Genomic DNA, 19,999 nt, shown 5'->3' with positions numbered 1-19,999 from the left:
GATGTGGCACATATATACAATGGAATATTACTCGGCCATAGAAGGGAACGAAATTGAGTTATTTGTAATGAGGTGGATGGACCTAGAGTCTGTCATACAGAGTGAAGTTAGTCAAAGAGGAAAACAAATACCGTACGCTAACGCACCTATATGGAATCTAAAACAAATGATACCGATGAACCTAGTGGCAGGGCAGGAATAAAGACGCCGGAGGGGAAGCTGGGATGAAGTGAGAGAGTAGCATCGGAATGACCTCTGTGAAGAAGTACAAAAAACTCTGAAGGAGATCTCATTTAGATTTTGAGGTCTAGAGAGGTCTCTGGCAAAGTGATGTTTTAAAGTGACACCTGAATCATTGAGCTACTCGAGTAAAGAGCTGTTAAGGGAAGGGTCCCAGCTAGGAGAAGACTAGGTTCCCTGGAGGAGCTGGTAGAAAGCCAGGATGGCTAGACTACAAAGAGTGAGCGGGGAGAAGAGGTGTCAGATCAGAGGATTACAGATTTTATCATAGGAGAAATGGGACACAATGTGTGTTAAAAAGCCTTCTGGCCACTATGTGGGAAAACTCTGGAGAAAGCTACATCAGCAATATGGAGGCCTGAGACTGCCCTGCCCATCTCCATACCGTGGTCATGGCTGGAGAGCAAAGGAGACCAGGAGAGGAGCTCCAGCTTCTTCCCCGCCCCACCAGCTAATCTGGCCTCAAGCATGTGCAGGAAGCCTGGGTGTGCTATCCAAAGGCAAGGCCTGCTGGGCGCTCCTAATACTCCACCTCCTCCTGGGAGGGCAGCTCTTAGGCCATCTCCATCCTCTCTACATTTGGGTCCTTTGAGAAGAGCTAAGGGAACCAGAAGACTGGACGAGGCTGCATATGTAAAGCAAAGGAAAGGAGAGGACTACCAGCCAGAAAACTGATCCCTGGGGACCAGGGCCTCCAACCTTCTCACCAGAGGACCTGTGCTATTTTATCCCTGTATGGATTCAATGGGGGGAGTGGGAATGCTGTCATCTAGCCTGGGGGCAGGGCAAGGTATAGGGTTCCTGAAGGTGGAATAATAATTTCATTTTCCCAATTCATATTAATCAGTGTGAACTACTATTGTTATATTACATAAAGCCTATCAAAAGTGGGTCACTTATGCTTCACAGTTAGGGTCTTGTGAAATATCTTTCATAGGAAGGTAGTATATTATTTTATTTTCACTGGGAGTTTTGAAATACCGGAAATATCCCAGGAAACCCCTGCTTGGGAGCTCCTTGGTTGGAAACCAGTCCAGTGGGTGCCTGCCCCAGAAGGATGCAGATTCTCCTTGGCAGGCTCCCTCCCCGAGCAATCGGTATTCTTGCCTCGACTCCCCTAGGCCTTCTGCAAACACAAGGGCAATAGCCTTGATGCTGGCATTTCAAAGGGCACTTAGGAAATTCTGAGAAGCCCCAATGATTAAGATAAATGATGTTTTATCAGTGAAATGAACTTTTCATTTCTTGTTATCGATTTTCATGTTTTCACATCTTCAGATGTGATTTGTTCGCCCTGGGTGGCATTCCAAGACACACAAACATCATTAAGGCAACTGCTTTAAAGAGTGCCCTGTTTTATTGAGGTGGACAGGACAATAGAAAAATATTTAATCTGCTACACGTTTGCTCAGTCTGGGAGCCAGGGTTAGGACTGCACGACACTCAGGCTCTTGTATGTCTTCCTGGAAGCACTGACAATGGCCTCACCGCCTGCCCTTGGCAAACATTTGCCAGTGTCTCTGAAAAGCAGCTCCTGGAAGGCTTTTTTCACTCGAGCTTCAGAGGCTATCCCATCTTTCCTTATTTGCCATGGTATTGGAGAATATAAATTCTCATAGAACTGGGGACATTTGACTTGAAATAATAGATAATAAGATGGTGACCAGTTAACATGTGCTAAGCTAGGTTACTGAGGCCATGTACCCCTCATCTCCTCCACATTGTGAGTCTCTAGATGATGCAGCGCACTTGGGGGCAGGGGGTGGTTGCATCCTCTATACAGTACCTGAGCCTATACTTCCTGCATCGTTGGTTCTCCAGCTAATTCCCATAATGTCCTACTATCTGCATTGGAATTGCATGCAGTCCAGACCCATGACCAAGGTTGCCATCGCCTGTGAGAGACCAAGCTTACCAGCAACCGCTCTAATCAGGGGACCTGCCAGATTGTTTTAGTTTATAAAATTTACCTATTCACGTGTCTTCACTTATGGAATAAATGGCTTTCTGACCTGCATACCTTTGGTGTGATTTTCCAATAAGATACAGAGCTTTCTCTCCTGTTCTTTTCATGATGATTCCAATTCCTACATGAAGTGTTCCCACCCATGGCAGCACAGGCCTGCCCTAGCATTGATGACCAAAACACCGAACACCGTGGGACAAGAAGACTCCCAGTCAACTCCTTTGGCAAGGCCCCAAACTGCACGTGATCAGAATGCAATCAAGTCAGGGAATATTTGTGGAATGCCTGTTCTGGGTCCAGGCCCATTCTATGCACAGAATGGGATCAGAAATTACAGGGTCCCTTCCCAAATGGAGTCTTCCATTCTAATGGGGGTGACAGATGCAGTTCATTTGAAATAATTCAGTGACATGATGAGACAGGCCAGATACCTTTGAGGGTTCCTAGTTAGATTCTCCCAGAAAATACCCCAACTCCAGCTGCCATGTAATCTTCAGTGGCATTTGCCCCCAGGATCAGCAATTTCATGTTCCATACAGATTTGGTGCTTCAAAAACCACACAACTCACCCTAAAGCCAAATGGAGACTTAGGAATAGTTTTTTAAAGTTCTTGCTTGTTGCTGGGAAATCACTGTCTTTGTTCCACAGATTCCAACTAGCCAGCAAGGACCCCAAAGTCCAGCCTGGGCTCCATTGCCAGATGTTTTGACACTGTCATTGCACTCAAAGCTCCATTGCCTCTCCAAATCTCCCTTCATTCAGCCCCACCGTTAGGCATCTCTAGTCTTATTCCCCAGCACAGAATTGCTGCAGAAAGTCACAGTGTGGACACCACCAGATGACCACTCGGTCATCTTGGGCACATCTTCAGTTGCCATTGGGTGCTCCCTGGCTTCTGCAAGTCCTCTCTCATCTCTCGTGAATTGCCTTCACCTTTACAAGCACCTGTGCCCTACATTTTCCCCATGCCACTTCTCCTACTTCCTCCCCATTTATGTCTTCAGCCCTTCCTTCACCAAAAAATCAAAGCTGTTTGCTTCATGTTCTTTCCACAAAATCTCAACTTCTCTTCTTGCTGCCTCTTGCTTCTTCCCACCTCGATCCCTGGGCTGTCCCTTCCTCCACCTGCCTCATCCAGGACCAGCTCCCTCCTCCTCCAGCGTCTTGACTTTTACTCCAAACCATGCATATTTCTAGGATGACAAAAACTTGTATCCATATTTGAGCCACTCCTCCCTGCAATTCCATCTTTTTCCCTGTTGATCTTTTCCTTAAGACATTCTCCTGGAAGTACACAGATCCATACTGATTCCATTTCCTCCCTTTCTTTTATGAATCCCTAAAACCTACCACTAGTTTTCCAGAAGCTGAAATTGCTCTCTGAGTAGTCAGCTCTCCACCCACTGGGCTGAGCCAGCCCTTATTTCCCAGGCCGTGCAGCATCTGACCTTATTGTCCCTCGTTTCCTTCCAGGAACTCGGCAGCCAAGGTTTCAGAGGCACTGCATTCTTCTGCTTCCCTCCCAGCCTCCGGCTGCTGCTCTGTTTGCTCCTAGGTACGCTCTTCCGTTCCCCAGACCCCAAATGTGAATGCCGCCTGGGGGCGTGCTCCATACTTCTCTCCTTACATCTCTCCCTGGCATCTACTGCCGCCTGCTCTCCCCTGGCCCCAACGTCTCACCCGGCCAGTTGGGCATTTCCAGCTTGACAACATCTCCTTTTGAATGGGGTACCCCAAGTCCAACTTGGCACACCCCAAACTGAATTTTTATCCTCCCTACACCGGATTCTTCTTTAAACATCCCTTGTCTCTTCCAGAGGTGCTTTCTCCTTTCCAGGCATCCTCGCTCTCAGATGCATGTGTCCTGAATTTTCTGCTCCCCACCCTACTGCAGCCAGTCAGTTCTACTGACTGCCTCTTCATGAACCACCTGTTTTGCATTGATTCCCTCCTCTTCAGGCACCCAGTGATTTCCCTGACTTAGACCTCATCCTCTCATGCCTGGACATCACAATGGCCTCTGAACTAGTTTCCCTTTGGGCTAATCCATCCTTCACATGTTCCCTGCTTAAATGTCTTGAAGCACAGCTCAGATTATCTCACAACCCTATCAAATAACACTAATGGTGGTGCTTCTTGAGAACTTACAGTATGCACTTTACACATGTAAATCTCATTTAATCCTCTCAAGAACCCTAGGAGGTAGGTACCACTATCATCCTTATTTTACAGAAGAAAAAATGAAGATGCAGAGATATTTAGTGACTTGACACAGGTCATATGCCTTGTCAGTGACAGAGCTGGGCTTTGAGCCCGGGCAGCCTGGCCCCAGAGTTCAGGTTCTAACTTCATGAACTCAGAACCATTAGTGGCTCTCACCATCCATAGACCAGAATCCCTTTGCCTACTCAAGGCCCCCAGAATCTGTTTCTTTGCCACCTGAGCAATCGCTAACCCTTTGCATCCAGACAGAACCATCTGTTGCCAGAGAACCTTTGTTTCCTGCCTGCAGCTGTTCTCCTTTGCCTTGTTTTTCAATGGAATTCCTGAAACAACCAGGCTCCGACTGATAAGGTTGTCATTCATTCATTTATTCTTTGTTCAATAAATATTTAGACATTACCTATGCTGCCAGACACTGTTCTAGGCACAAAACACTACAGAGAACAAAACAGACGTGCCTCGTCCCGATATGTATACGTTCCAGACCCCACGTGGAACTGGGCTGCGTCTCCCATGCTTCTGCTCAGTCTTGACCCCCTCCAGCTGCCATCTCTGCTAGGAACCTGCTAATCCCTTTACCTCTGGGACCAGACCCCCTTTGCTTGTGTCGTACATAACCTGTGCTTTGCCATAGCCAAGAGTGCTGCCAAGGGACAGATGCTCCCTCTTGGGAAGGCTCAGCTCCAAGCCCCTTTCTGCTCAGGAGGCCATGATTCAGTGATGGTTGCAGTGGTAAAGCAAAGACTTAACTAACTCTTGTTGGACTCCAACCATGTGCCAGGCACAGGGTTGGCTCCTACAGACATCTCAGCAACCTCTCAGGTAGGTGCTATTGTTATCCCTATTTTACAGAAGAGAAAACAGAGGTCCACAGAGGTTCACCAGCTGGGACTCAAACCCAGCTCTGTCGTACTCTGAAGTTTCCATTCTCTCCACAATTCCCTGCTGCCTCCATGTTCGTATAATCCTGGCCAACCCAGGGCACACGAGCTGGAGACGGGGGTCAAGAGCAATGCCAGTGGGGTTTGAATTTAACTGTGGGACAGTGTTCCTTTTAACATCTTAAATACTATGTTTCTTCTTGACTTTATTTTATGTATTTATGTATTTCGTTATTTGATTGGCAGAGGGGGAATAGTAGGGCTTTCCTTAACTGACTGCAAGAAACTCCGTAATTGGATGAAGAAAGGTTTAACAAAACTCCAAAGGTGTTCTTTCGAGGGTACGTTCCATGTCTTTTCTGCCAAACACTTGGTTATTGGGACGCTCTGGGAAGGGGTGCAAGTATAAATGCCTGAAGGAGGCTTGCTTCCTTTCCAGCAAAGACATGGCCTGTCACTTCCCTGGAGTGGGGATTCAGGGGGCTGTGCGACTTTGGGCAGAAAGCAGGAGACAGGCTGAGCACAAGGCACGTGGCTGGAGGGAGGGGAAGGGCCTGGGTCTGGGTAGGCTGGGGCAGCTGACCACTGCTGGGCCCATGGCAAGCAGCCAGACCTGCTGAGGTCCCACGGGGGAGGCTCACACAGGCTCCACCCAGTTCAGGCAGGTATACGGGGAGGGAGTGATGGGGAGGAGGACTCCAGCAGGTAGGGCTGAGCCCAGGCAGCAAGCAAGGCTTGAGAACACAGAGGGGGGCTGACCAACCAGCCTTCTGAGCACCACTGGGGAATGGTGATGTAGGGCGGGGGTCAAGGCAGGAGCCTAAGCCCATGAGGTGGACAAGAGAGCCAGGGAAGAGGGCGCTGCCATTACAGTGCCCAGGTGCTCTAACGAGACACGGGGTCTTTAACAACCAAACCTTTCCAGGGCTGGTGAGCTGCTGCCTGCCTGCGAACCCTATCCACACCCTCTTCAATCTTCCTCCCCAATTCCCCCAGTCAGGGAGTTGGCTCCCACATCTGGCTGGGCATATCAGTGGACCCAGGACCCAGCAGCGGGGAACTGAAGAAATGTGATGACAGCCGTCCTGGCTCACGGTCCAGGCCCAGCCCAGCCTCCCTGCCTAGAGCGCACGGCTCTGCTGGCAGGGCCTGCGTCCATGTGTGAACGGTTCCACCGAAAGTCTCTGCTTCCTCCACTCACGACCCAGGATTACTCACACTGGTCTCCGCCCACATAAATGCAGTTCAGAAAGTTAAAGGTGCCACACAGATGCATATTTACAATAAGTCTATGAGATCACATTTCAGAATGGATTTCTAGGGGACAAAGAAAGCCACACACAGCAGCCATCTTTTCCTCCTCTTAGATAGATTTTCCCGATGGGTCAGGGAGTCAACTTACACGAACCAGGACAAACCCAGGAGAGAGGGCACAAGCACTAGGTGCAGCCAGAACCCCTGAAAACTTCCGTTTAGAGCAAAGGACCTGGATTCAAGCCCTACACTTGCTAGCTGTGTGTCACTGGGTAAGTCCCTTTACCTCTTTGAGCCTCTTTTTCTGCAGTGAGATGTAAAGGGGGGTTGTCACACATTGAGTATTGGGCTTGGTTCTGCTTGCCTGACTCAGAAGGTGTCTCCTTCTCACCTCACCCTCTTCAGGCCTCCCTTCTGAGACTGTGTTTCAACTATGAGAGCAACCATCCCAGACCCAGCAGGACCATTCTATAACCCAGTGCTTGTCAGGACGACTGAATGAGTGTAGCTACGGACATTCGGTGAAGCCGAGAGCGCCAAGGTGGATGTGAAGTTCTTACTATTGTTATTCCTACAAGCAGAAGACCAGGGTAGGCCAAAAGCAGCATGCTCACTCTGCCCCTCACATACCTACGGCAGACATTACTAATCAATCCAGCACTCTTCCTCCTTAGATTGACCAGCGATGTCTGCAGTGGAGTGGGAGGGAGGTAGGAAAGGAAAGCTCTTTGCCATTGCAATGCTGCACAGAGTTTACAACTTGGATACCAACACAAGTCTCCAAATAGGTGCTTGAAGGCTAATCACTGGCCCTGTTTAGCTCAGATACCTACTCCTGGGCCAATTAGCTGCAACTGGGAGTAGGGGCAGAAGGCAGAATCTATCAGAAGATAGTAACTACCGTTCAAACTTGAGAGAAGGAAACATCTACTAGAAGAAAGCACATTGTTCTGCTCAGGTGGAACTATTGTTCTCCTCTGGAAAAGCCACTACCCCGGGTTCTGAGGGTAGCACCAAGCCACGTGGGAGATGAGCCAACAAACCCAGGGAGGTTAAGTGGTATGGACAAGATGACCCTCTAGAACCGTCTGCCCCCAGCTTCTGTGCTTTTTACCTCTGGGCAGGCAACAAGGTTTGCAAACACCCATGTGTTACCCAGCCAACCTTGCAGAGACCTGCAGACCCTGCAGCCAGAGGGCAGCCTGAAAAGTGAGACCCAGGGAGCCCTTGGCCAGGTTCTAAGAGCTGAGAAGCAACCACAATGAAATCCAGAAGGCTCTTTATAGAGAAGCCTGCAGTTTGGGAACAATCCCGCTAAGTCATAAATGCTTCAAATTCCTCAGCTTTTGCCTTCAGAATTTCTGGCAGCCCCGGGCAGAGGGCAAGTGTTCATGGACAGACACTGATTTTCCTCTGCTGGGGAAGGCCAGGCTTGAGACAAAGAAGCCAGCAGACCAAGTCTCTCCTCTAGAAAAGTCTGGAGGGGGACTTCCCTGGTGGTCCAGTGGCTAAGACTCCACACTCCCGATGCAGGGGGCCCGGGCTCAATCCCTGGTCAGGGAACTAGATCCCTCATGCATGCCACAACTAAGAGTTCGCATGCGGCAAGGAAGATCCCGCACAGGGCAATGAAGATCCTATGTGCTGCAACTAAGACCTGGCGCAGCCAAACAAATATAATAAATATGTAAAAGAAAAGAAAAGTCTGGAGGTGGGAAGGGTTTCACTGTGGAGGCTAGGGTGCCCACCCAGATTCCCCTTAGGACCCAAGCTCTCATTCCCCCGTATCTCCTCCGTCCCCCTCCCGCCATAGCTGTCTCCCACACGGCCAACGGCCTCAGCCAAGGAGGCGGCTGGGTCCAAGTCTACACGGCCTCCCCTGGAGACCCAATCACCGGTCCACGTGGGCACCAAGGCCAGTACCTTGTTTCTGTCCAGGACCTCTCTGCGCAGCCAGCCCGGCTTCGGAGCTCCTGGTGAGAGTTGCGGCTGCCTCAGCGTTCACCTTGCCTCCCGCCGGCTCCTGCCAACCCTCACAGCTGTTGGCCCTGTGATCAGTGCTCCCGACAGGTGGATCTTGTTCCCCACTCCCCTGTCTGCCTGGTGTTGGCAAACCTCCATCTCAGAGCCTTCTTCCCAGGAAGCTGAAATGTAGAGCCTGGAAAGGGAAGGAAGAGTCATGGGGTCTGGATGCTGGGAGCCCCGAGACATAATCTCACCAGCCCCACCATCCCACCCGTGGAAACAGCCTGCCCGAGGCGGCAGAGCTGACTGGTGGCAAAGCTGGCCCCAGGGGCATTTGACCCCATTGCCCTCCACCTTTGTGGGATGCTACTAAAATTCCTGACATGTTTGATGTGGGGCTACACCCCACAGGCCTGCAAGGCTTGTAGTTGCCCAGCCTCGACACAACTAACTGGCCCAGAGACAGCGACAGAGCCATCAATGGTTTAACGGATAGGGAGATCTTACATAAAACACTAAAGCAACACCCCACCATGTGCGCCAGAGAGCGGGGAAGACGTGACAGCACTCTTCACCACCCAGGGGAAGATGGAGGCTACCATTTATAGGGGGAATTAACATCGGGTTGGCTCATTGGCTACCAGGGAAACAAGCAGCAGGGGCACGCCCCTCACAGCCCCTCAGGTTAATGACCATCAGGAGAGCAGATGTTTTCCTTTAATAAACTCGCAGGTGCAGCTGTTCTGGCCAAAGGGGCAGGGAGCAAGCACGTTCATGTCAGTAGGGCGGAGGTGAAGCAAGGGTAGGTCGAGCAGGGGATGTACAAAGAGCAAGAGAACAGCCATCTTGAGCAGCCTGACCGTACATCTGAATACCTACTCTGTATATAAGCATTTCCCCTAATCTTCACAGCACCCCTGTGAGGGACATGTCATCAGCTTCACTTTTCACAGATGTTATAAATGAGTTGCCTGAGGTTGCATGGCTTGGAGATGGTGGAGCCAAATTCCAACCCAGGTCTGCACGACTCCCCAGCCCGGATTCTGTGCACGAGTCACAGTGCCGCTAGCTCTTTGGGAGAAAACGGGTTGTTTATGACACATACGAGACCCGTGTGGGTCCCGTCCCCTGCTGCCTCTGGGTGAGGACGGCCCGGGGAGGCGCTTTGTGGGCGAGGCTGTGCTCCAGGCCTCGGCGGGTCCTGACCTGAATGCGGCCCACGTGTAGTCACTCCTTTTGCAGATCAAGTTCCCACTTACTCCTCAGGGCAGCCCTGTCAGGTTGGCCTTCCACCCCAGGAATGCCAGAGCTTGCAGAATCAGGAGTTAAGCCAAATCCCCTGCTGCTCCCCAGGGATGTCCCCAAAGGTGACAGAAATGTGTCACACTCGTGCTCTATACACTAGGCTGAGTCAGAATTGCTGTGACTCAGGACATGGCTCATTGAGGAGGCAGCAGGTTGTATGTCCAAGACGATGTACAACGGGGAAGGGGGGGAGGATAAAAGCCTCCTGACAAACCAGCCAGGAGAGAAAAGGGAAGGCTTACCTCTGCACAGGCAAGAAAGGGAAATGGGCAGAAAACCAGGGGCAGGCCCACCAGTTCCTGTGGGCGCCCCTGCACCGCTCCTGCATGTGCACACACACCCCGACCCTGTGCACCTCAGGCCATGAGGCCTCTACCGGCAAGGTCAGTCTCCTTTCAGGCCCTGAGCCCACAGAGGGACCCTCAGCGCCCCAGCGATGTTACCTTCCTCACGCCTATGAGCCTGAGTGGCTGAGGCCTAAGAGGCTGCGAGTCTGAGCAGCGGCCTCTCGCCGTTCCCCAACACACCTGCGTTTCTGCCCCAGTTTCCTTTCCTGGCTCTTGTATTTCCCAAAGAAAGTACTGCCGATCATGAGTCCAACCCGCTTGACTGAGGTCCTGACATCATGCCCAGCCTTGGCTCCCTTCCCCAGGGGTTAGGGGTAGGGATGTCAGTATCTGTGCCCCCAAATCTGGCCACCGGTTGTGGTCTCCTCAAAGGGATAGCGTTCCCAGCACTCGGCCACTGATGGAGGGTGTTGGAGGCTGACGATGGAGGGTGGTCAGAGGAGGCGGCACTATACGGCTGCTGAAGCTCAGGCAAGGTTTAGACGGGGTGGACCTGGGAAGGGCCAGCCCCACAGGCAGACGTGGTGTCCAATATCCAACATCAGGCAGAGGGCGGAGATTCTGGCCACCTACCCAGCTAGTGACCAGGAGCTTGGCAGACTGGGAGCTTCAGGGAAATCCCTGGAGTTCAGGGCTGAGCCCCAGGCCACACAAGGTCTCAGGGCTGGGCCCTGACCTCTAGGCCCAAGGACTGAACTGCATCTGGATCAGCAGTGAGAGCCCTGGAGAGGTGGGGCCAGCCAGGGCAAGAAATAAGGGGTCCTGGACCCAGAGGTGCTCATGCACTCAGCAACGTTTGCCTGAGAAAAGCCAAGAGTAATCAGTCCCCAAAAAGTGACCCAGGGTAGGCAGGGGTGTACTCCAGGAATGCATACAAGACACGAGCTATAAATGTGCTCAGCCTGGTACAGAAGCATTGGGGCTGCAGAGCAGGGCCAGTCCACGTGAGATGTGTCATCAGGCAAGGAGTCCTGAGACCCGTGTTCAAGAGCCAGCTCCACCCGTGAGATGCAGGGAGAACTTGGGCAAGTCGCGGCACCTCTGTCTCAGGTGAGTCCCTGCAGAAAATGCACGGGGCACTCAGCAGGAGTGAGAGTTTAATGAAGTCACTGTTTTCAAAGCTGGGGGCAGGGCTGAGGGAGCAATGAGGGACAATGAAGTGCTGGAGACAGCAGCACTGGGGACCTGGTACCACGCCAGGGCCAGGAGTAGGGCCCTTACAGGGACCCAACAAAATCTATAGCTGCAAGAAAGGGCCGCCAGACAGGAGCCGTGGCTTTTGGTGGAGGAACCTACTCACTGCTGCCAAACCAAGGCCAGACAGGGAGGAGCAGGCAGCTGAACACCCCCACTTTCTCCTCCGGCCCTCGAGTCTCCTGCCGGAGGCCAGGGGAGCCCAGCTGTTGCAGTCTCCTGGGGGCACAGAGAAGTGTGAACAAAGCTTAGAAGCAGGCCTGGAGGGGCAAACAGAGACGATCCAGCACATCTTCTCTGAAAACATTTTCTTAACCAAAAAAGGAGGAAACCATATCTGTCCTGCTAACCTCCAAGGAGGCTGTGAGGATCGGGCAGGTGGGGGACTGGGGCACTTCTGAAGTCCCGTTCAGCTCTCAGAGCCTAGGATTCTCAGCAAATAAAACCACTAGAAGGAAGGACTGAGAAGGGCACCTGGGACAGAAAAGTCTGTGGAAGCTCACAGAGCCAGTCTGGAGACCCAGAGTTCAAACTTGAGTTTAAATTTAAGTGGCCACCACAGTTGGCACCAACTTCCTCAGGAGACAATGGGTATATGTAAAAGGAGTAGTTAAAAGGCCCAGGTTCAAATTCTGGTTTTGCCACTTATTAGGTAAGGAACAGTACTAAAGAAAGACACGGGCTTCCCTGGTGGCGCAGTGGCTGAGAATCTGCCTGCCAATGCAGGGGACACGGGTTCGAGCCCTGGTCTGGGAAGATCCCACATGCCGCGGAGCAACTGGGCCCGTGAGCCACAACTACTGAGCCTGCGCGTCTGGAGCCTGTGCCCCGCAACGGGAGGGGCCGCGATAGTGAAAAGGCCCGCGCACCGCGATGAAGAGCGGCCCCCGCACCGCGATGAAGAGTGGCCCCCACTTGCCGCAACTAGAGAAAGCCCACACACGAAAACTAAGAGACCCAACACAGTCATAAATAAATAAATAAATAAAATAAATAAAGTATTAAAAACTATTAAAAAAAAAAAAAAAAAAAAAGAAAGACACTATCCTGATCTGTAAAAATGGGAATAAACTCTCACAGCCTTGTTATAAAGATTAAATTCAAAGAGATGATATGTCACAATGCCTGGCATACAGTTTGTTCTCATTAAATAGGAGCTCTTTACTTTCCTTTCTTAGGGACACAAGACATGGAAGAAAATGGCACAGACTTAGTGTGAAATGGTGAAAATAAAAGTGAAAAAGCAAGTGAGCTCGGCTTGTCTCAGGAAATGGGTTGCCTATGAAACCAGTCCCCCTAAAGGAGGGCTGGGGAAGGTCTGAAAGAACCCCAAAATGCTTTAAGACAGGTAATATGAGACCATAGAGTGACCCAACGTGAATGTCCAGAGATGACTCAGCCTCAGGGCAGAACGTGGTCCAAAGCACATACCAGCCAAAGCTCCAGGTCCTCCGGCAGCTGGCTCATCAAGTCTTGGTGAACACATACTCCTTCAAAGGGCATCCTGCGGCTTCCAGGTGCCCTGGTGGTTGGGATAGGCATTTAGAATAAACCCCTGGGCGTGTGCTCTCTCTGCGTGAGGGGACAGCTCCTTGTTAGTTGCATGAGGGACGTGAATCGGATACTGAGGAAGCACGCCTGGATGCAGCAGTTCTGGGTGCAATTCCTACCGTGCCACTAGTTGCGGCTTCTCCTTGAGTCTCTTTTTCTCAGAAACAGCAGAACAGGAGTGATGATAATCTCCACTTCACAGAGTTTCCATGATGACTCCGAAAGAGTGCATGGAATGTGGAAAAGTACTCACCCAAGGGTGCGGAAGATCAAGGGGGAGTGTCCCGAGTTCTCTGCTCTCCTCTAGGTGGAAGTGCCCAGCGGGGAAATGACTCTCCCATCAAAGGCAGAGGGAGGGCTAACTCTTCCCTGCCTCAGGGCAGGAGGGAGTTTATGCTGATTGGTATGGAGAACAGACATCCAGGCCCCAGAACTCTGAGTACCAAGGTCATAGGGAGAGAAGTCATTTGGGGATCTGGGGTGATACTCGTAGGGCAAACCAATTAGACAGAAGTAACCTCCAAGATAGCTAATTCACCAAGACTGTGCTCACAGCCAACTGAACCACTGTAGATGCTGAGAATTCCCTGCAGGTCCATGGAAGGGGCATCCAGTGAAACTCGGCAGTGAGCTCCCAGTCAGGGAATACAGAAGCTGGAATGAGAGGACTCCTGCCTGAGTCAGGGCAGAGATAACTCCTCCTGTAACTCTCAGACCTCCCCTGACCCATGGTGTACAAACTGGGTAAGGTTCTCATTGTAGAGTGTGGGATCAGTCATCCCCAGCAAACCCTTCTGTTATGCTCACAAGAGCTCCAGGTATTGGTGATGAGGGAAGCCAACCTAGGTAGACTCTGTCTATAAGCTTAGTGATCCTAGTTCTCAGGATAGGCCAACTGAAGAAGCTCCCCAATTCCCAGTCTTCGTTGGAAAAAAATGATCTCTTAGGCAGACTGGCTTCTCTCTGGACGTGCTTCCTGGAACACCAGCTCCCAGCACAATTCCTGGCCCCTCACCAGCATTCAGTGAATGATCATGCTTTCATTCCCCTGTGGGATGTACTGCCATCCAGACCCAAGAAAACAACACTCATGGTCTAATATTTGTACCCAGCCTATTGGAGAAGGACTTCTGGAAGCAGTCTGCACCCAATGCCTCAGAAAGAACCGAGACCCCAGGCCCCAGCACATCTTAAAGGAGAGAAAGCCAAGCATCCCAGGCCCAGGATCTCCAGCTGTCTGGACCCAGTTAACAAGGCAGACAGCTTTTGCTGTAGTCCCTGAGCATCACAGCTCCTCCAGATGCTAGGCTGGGCTCTGGGGGTTCAGAAAGGCATAAGACACATCTTTACCCTCAAAATGGTTATCCTCAGACTTGTAAATAGGTCTGAGTGATAGGAAACAGAAGGCATGGAATAGGGGTAAGTGTTGAAAGAAGGACAGGGGTTGGGTCGTGAAAGAAGGACAGGGGTTGGGTCGTGAAAGACCTTGAATGTCAAGCTAAGGGACTGTCTTTGTCCCGTGTTCAGGAGAGAGAGAGGGTCTCCCAGTTTCTCTAAGCTCAGAAGTGATAAGATCAGGTGTGACCATGCAAGGAGAGGGAAAGAGGGGCCCTGCCTGTTCCCTGGGCTCACAGCCTGGCCACCAGAGCAGTGCTGATGGGCATGTCAGCTCCCCTGGCCCACAGAGTCCAGGTGCCAGGTGGCTTCGTCCCTACTCTCTTGCTCACTTTACCCCCAGGCTCCTTATGCTTCTTGCCAGTATGATCAGAGGACTTGGATGGTCTTGTTGAAGGCCCAGAAGTCTTCAGACTTCACAGTGTAATATAAATGTTAGAGCACTGGCTTGGAGACAGGCAGGTTGGGTTCTAGAACCAAATTTCCTTTCTGAATGACTTTGAACGGGACATGACCACTCTCTGAGCTGGGTTCTGTTACTGGAGAACAGCTTTGCTCATTGCTGGGAGGGAGGGGGTATGCAATGAGATCATGTGTGTCAAGGCAGCTTGTGTGCCCTGAGCACCCAGAATGAGGTCAATCAATGCTTGCCGAACATGAACCTAGCAGCTCAGGCTGGGAGCTTTTCAGGAGGAAGCCCAGCCAGGCCCAGCCCAGCAGGAAAAAGTTCCCTAGCTGGGAGAATTCCGGGGATCACCAGTATTCTAAGACCATATCAGGCAGTGCTCTGACCCCTCCACTGTCCCCAGGGTGGGAGAGGCTGGGGCTCTGCTCCAAGTGTTTATAGGCTATTAATAGTTCATAGCAGCAGGGCTGCAGGCCACTGTCCAAGGGACTTCTCTTTTCCCCGCTGCTCTCAGCTACTCTGCTCTTTAAACCACTTAGAAAGAGTTGTATTATTTGGGAAAGCTGGTGAGGGAGAGGGCATGAAATCCTTCCTAGAGAAGACCACCACTTTCCCCCAAATTTTTGTTTCCCAACAAATATCTATATATTTCATCTCTCTATATTTTTCTATATATTTCTAGTAAGGTAAATGAAAGTCTTCCTTTTCTGCTCTTTGAGGCTTTTTTTAGATTTTGTATAAAGAGGAGTTCACATTGTAAAGCACTTTGACATTTTTTCATTTAATCCTTATCCTGAGGTAGCGGCTCCTTATGTCCCCATTTTGTAGGTAAGAAAACTGAGGTTCTGAGAGCTTATGTGATTCAGCAAGAGTTGCAGAGCTGGCAATGGAATCTCCAGGATCAAGGTCAGGATTTCTTCCTCCAAGTCCTGCACTCTTTCTAGTGCCCCCGCCCACCCACCCCCCTTGTTTCCCTAAGGAACTCCCTCCAATGGCTTTTCAGAGTTTCTCTCTGAAGAGCACAGGAGCAAAGAATTCAGAGTTTGAAAGGACCTGCAGCATTTCCCACACAAGGCAGGAAGCCCTCCCACAATATTCCTGGCAGATGGACGTCCTGTTTCCGGGAAGGGGAAGGGAGGAGAACCAACATTAACAAACCCGTGAAGGAGTGTATCACATAGGTCGCCTGCAACTAGAGAAAGCATAAGTTCTGACCTGACTGGCCTAAATCAAAAGGAAACTTCATCTATTGTATGTAACAAGAATTCCAGGGCTGGTTAATTTGGTGGCTTTTTGATGTCATCAAGGACACAGGTTCTTTCTGGGTTTCAGTGTTGCCATCCTCAGGGGTCAGTGTTTCTCCACATGGGCCTGAGACGGCTGCCTCCATTCCAGACCTCACAGGCAAACTCAAGAAAAGCCAGTACAAACATAACAGGATTTATTTCCCCCTATGTGTCTTCTTCTTCCTCTTTTTTAAAGCAAAAACACCTTTCCTGGCATCCCTTAGTGATGTTCCCGCATGTCTCCTCGGCCAGGACTGAGCCTCACGGCCACCCTTAAAACAATCTCAGGCAAAGGGAGTGAGATCACCAGGATGACTGGCCTGAAATCATGAATATTTTTTATGCCTCCCTGAGTCATGGAGAGGGAGCATGGAGCCCTGAATACAATCAGGATTCTGCCAGCAAGGAAAAAGGGGAGAATGGTTTGGGCGGAGCTGACCAACTATCTCTGGTGCTGGTAAATGCTATTTTCTCTGGCTTTAGGGGAAAAAAAAAAAATGACATTGAGAAGAACTCAATGACTTGAATCCTTGTCTGTTGGATTTTACCCAGCCTCTCACTCACTTCTGTAACCCCAAGCGTATCCAGAACAATGCTTTTCAGATAGGTGGTGCTCAACAAACCAGCTGGATTTAATGCAACAGACATTTAGGGGTTGCCTACTATGTGCCAAGAAGTTTGTAGGGTGATGGGGGTACAGAGATGAACAAGGCAGAGTCTCTACCCTTGAGCTTACAATCTGGTACCTTTGGGTTATTATTATTTTTATTGTTGTTATTATTAACTAACATTTACTTAAGCACACATAATGTGCTACAAGTTTTGGAAATATATAACATTCATGTCAAGATTCAGGGTATTTTTTTGTACCCCATTTAACAAATAATTGACACTGTAGGGCAGGAAGTAACTTGCCCAAAGTCTCAGGGTTCGTGGGCGTCAGACACAAGGACAAACTCGGGTCTGCCTAATTCAGAGACCACTCTCTTTCTGTCAGTCGTATTCTCTGTGACCCTCGCCCTACTGATGTTCTAGCTTACCAATTAAAAAATGTATAAAGTTAAACTAGCATGTGGGTATGTAGGTCTCAAAAGTTATTGTCATAAGGCCAATTTTTGCTTATCTCTCCTGGTCTTTTTTGATCTACTCAGTAGGGATTGCCCTTCCCCTTCCAAGAGATGCAAAGTTGAGCAGTTTTGCCATTTTCTTCTGACTCTTAATGCCTCACATAAAGATTCCAGCAAAACAGTTGGAAGATTCAAATGTCTCCCCTCCCTCAGCTGGAGACATGTCAGAGAGAACCCACAGTCAGGGACGTGGGATGCTTCTTCTCTCTTTGCTCTCTAGACAACAGATTTTCCTCAGGTCAGAATCACTGGTGAGTCATTTCTGGAATCCAGCAGTTCCCCCACTTTTACCACCAGCCTCTGGTACCTCTGGGCCTTCTAGAACTGCCTCAGGATGATCCAGGGAACACGCTCTAAGATGCCACAGGAGAAAATGAAAGACATTTGTTGGCCAGCTTTGCTCAGAAGTGTCCTTCTTGACATGTCATGTGCTTCAGGATCCCACTGGGTCCGCTATGAACCCATGCTTCTCTCTTCACCAGCACACACTGCTGGATGTTACTGGGGTATACTCTGCCCAGAGTCCATCTCCCTCTCTGGATTGAGGATGCTTTGTGCCTTAAAACAGATCTGCTGCCATCCTCCTGGGAGCCCAGAATCCCAGGAGTAGGCACTCAGCCACCCATCTGGCCCAGGAAGTCGGTTTGAAAGGGATTATAAGAAATTCCATAAACATCGCTCCCTAAACCCCAGTGAATCCCACTGCAGGTCTCTCGGTGCCCTGGGCCGTCGTGTCTGGAATCTGAACTCCTTAGAGCACAGACGTATTTCTATGTTGGATGCACCCAGGAAGCTTTCTCCTCTCCCTCGGGGGCAAAGAGCAATGGGCCGCTTCTCAGAACCCTTCAGGCTCTGTGCCAGTTGCTCAAAGTTCTTCTCCTTAAATAAGTGCTTTCTGGGGAAATTTGGTCAATAACCTCCCACTGGGCTCCCAGGGCTCACAAGGTCTTCAGAGGTTGGGCTCGGGGTGAATGTGGGCCTAGCCTCTGTCATTTTTATCACATGCTCTACCCACCTACTTCTACCTTCTCTCACCTGAGTTCCAGTTTCCCCTCTTTTGTTCACCTTAGTTTTTCTTGTCTCAGTATCTTTTCCTGAATGCTAAATAAGACCTTCTTGCTTATGGCCAGTGTTGTAACATAGTGAGAACAAGCAGAGGCCTGAGATTCAGGCTACAGTCAGGTTCCAATCCACATACTTCTATTTACCGCTCTGAGATCTAAAGTAACTCCCCTGAGACCCAATTTCCTCTTTTGTAAAATAGGGATAATAGTTCCTACTTCACAGTGCTGTTGGTGGATTAAATGAGATCTTTTGTGCAGGGGGACTGGTACATAGCCTGGCATATTGTTGGATACATAGTCCATGTCAGTCAGCATCACACCATGTAGCCCACCTAAACAGACTCACTAGTGTTCCATATAGGTTTCTTGAACTAACCTGAAATAGACATTTTCCAGATTTCTGGGCTGCACTGGAAGGGTTTCCTCCACCATCCCTATCTCGGTTTTTTTTTTTTTTTAAATCAAAAGCTTGAAAGTTGAGGAGGGACTGGAGAGAGGGCAATGAAGTAAGCCGGATGCTAGAAGCCCAGACTGCCTTTGGCTCAGTCCAGATTTGAGGGAAACCTGGAATTACTGCGATTTCATCACAGCAGCTGGTCCAAGATAAACCTGCCAGAACTGCTCAGAGGCCAGATCTGGATTGCAGTGATAGCCGGGGCCTGCTGAGAAGCAAGGAGAAACTATTTATCTGACATTTCTTCAACCCCAACCAAGAATTGTCTTTGGCTCAAGATGCCGTTGGGACTGGTTTTCATTTGCATGGAGCTCATTTGAGCATCGCGCCTCTGACAGCAGAGACTTCTTAGAAAGACTTCCATTCCCCTGCCTCCCTTCCACGTGTGCCTTTCTCCTAATTCGGAAATAATGATTCATCCAGGAAGGCTAATCCCCTGGTCTTACTTGTGCTTGGATTGTGCCAGAACCTCACATATAGGTTTTCTCTGATTCGGTTCCCCACCCAGCCTGTACAGGCCTGGGCAGCAGTGAAGATGGCCACCAAGGAATATTTGCCCTCCTTCCAAATTGGCAGGCTTCATCTAATCGAACCCACGTTAACCAATGTGGCACATTTTAATACACTTCGCTGTTTCAAGCTGTGACAGAAAATTAGAGTGTGAATCTTCTTAACAGCCGCTTCTAGAGTGGCTGTCTGAAATCTCTGCATCTTTGACTCTTTGGTGCCAACCAAAGAAAGACTAGTCCATTTATTATATATGTTGGAGGGGTTTTAAGACAGTCATGTCTGGACGAAAATGCCACCATTCTTGTAATATTATTACGTAGATTCTACACTTTTCAAATAGGCAGATTTGGGGAGTGGTATGAATAATCCAGGAATAGAATAGTAAGGTATTTTTTGAGACAACAATCCAGAATGAATCCAATCAGATCAGCATTATCTGCTTCCAACTAGTCACCTTATTCCAAGGGCATTGCCCAGAGCTCCCGGAGCTGCCTTAGGGGCCTGTTGTATGTCTTTGGTGCATCATTTTTAGTCAAAGCCAAGTGCAAGAATGGTCTTTGCTGCACTGCCACGGCCAAAGGTCAGAAACAAATGTTCATCAAAAGGGGACTGGCTAGCGGAGCAACTAAGCCTGTGTGCCACAGCTACTGAGCCTGCACTCTAGAGCCAGTGACCCACAACTGCTGAGCCCGCGTGCCACAACTACTGAAGCCCGCACGCCTAGAGCCCGTGCTCCGCAACAAGAGAAGCCACTGCAATGAGAAGCTCACGCACCGCAACGAAGAGTAGTCCCCGCTCGCCGCAACTAGAGAAAGCCCGCGTGCAGCAAC

Source organism: Balaenoptera acutorostrata, chromosome 9, assembly GCF_949987535.1.
Source record: "Balaenoptera acutorostrata chromosome 9, mBalAcu1.1, whole genome shotgun sequence".
NCBI classification, from domain to species: Eukaryota; Metazoa; Chordata; class Mammalia; order Artiodactyla; family Balaenopteridae; genus Balaenoptera; species Balaenoptera acutorostrata.
This window is presented reverse-complemented; position numbering follows the sequence as displayed.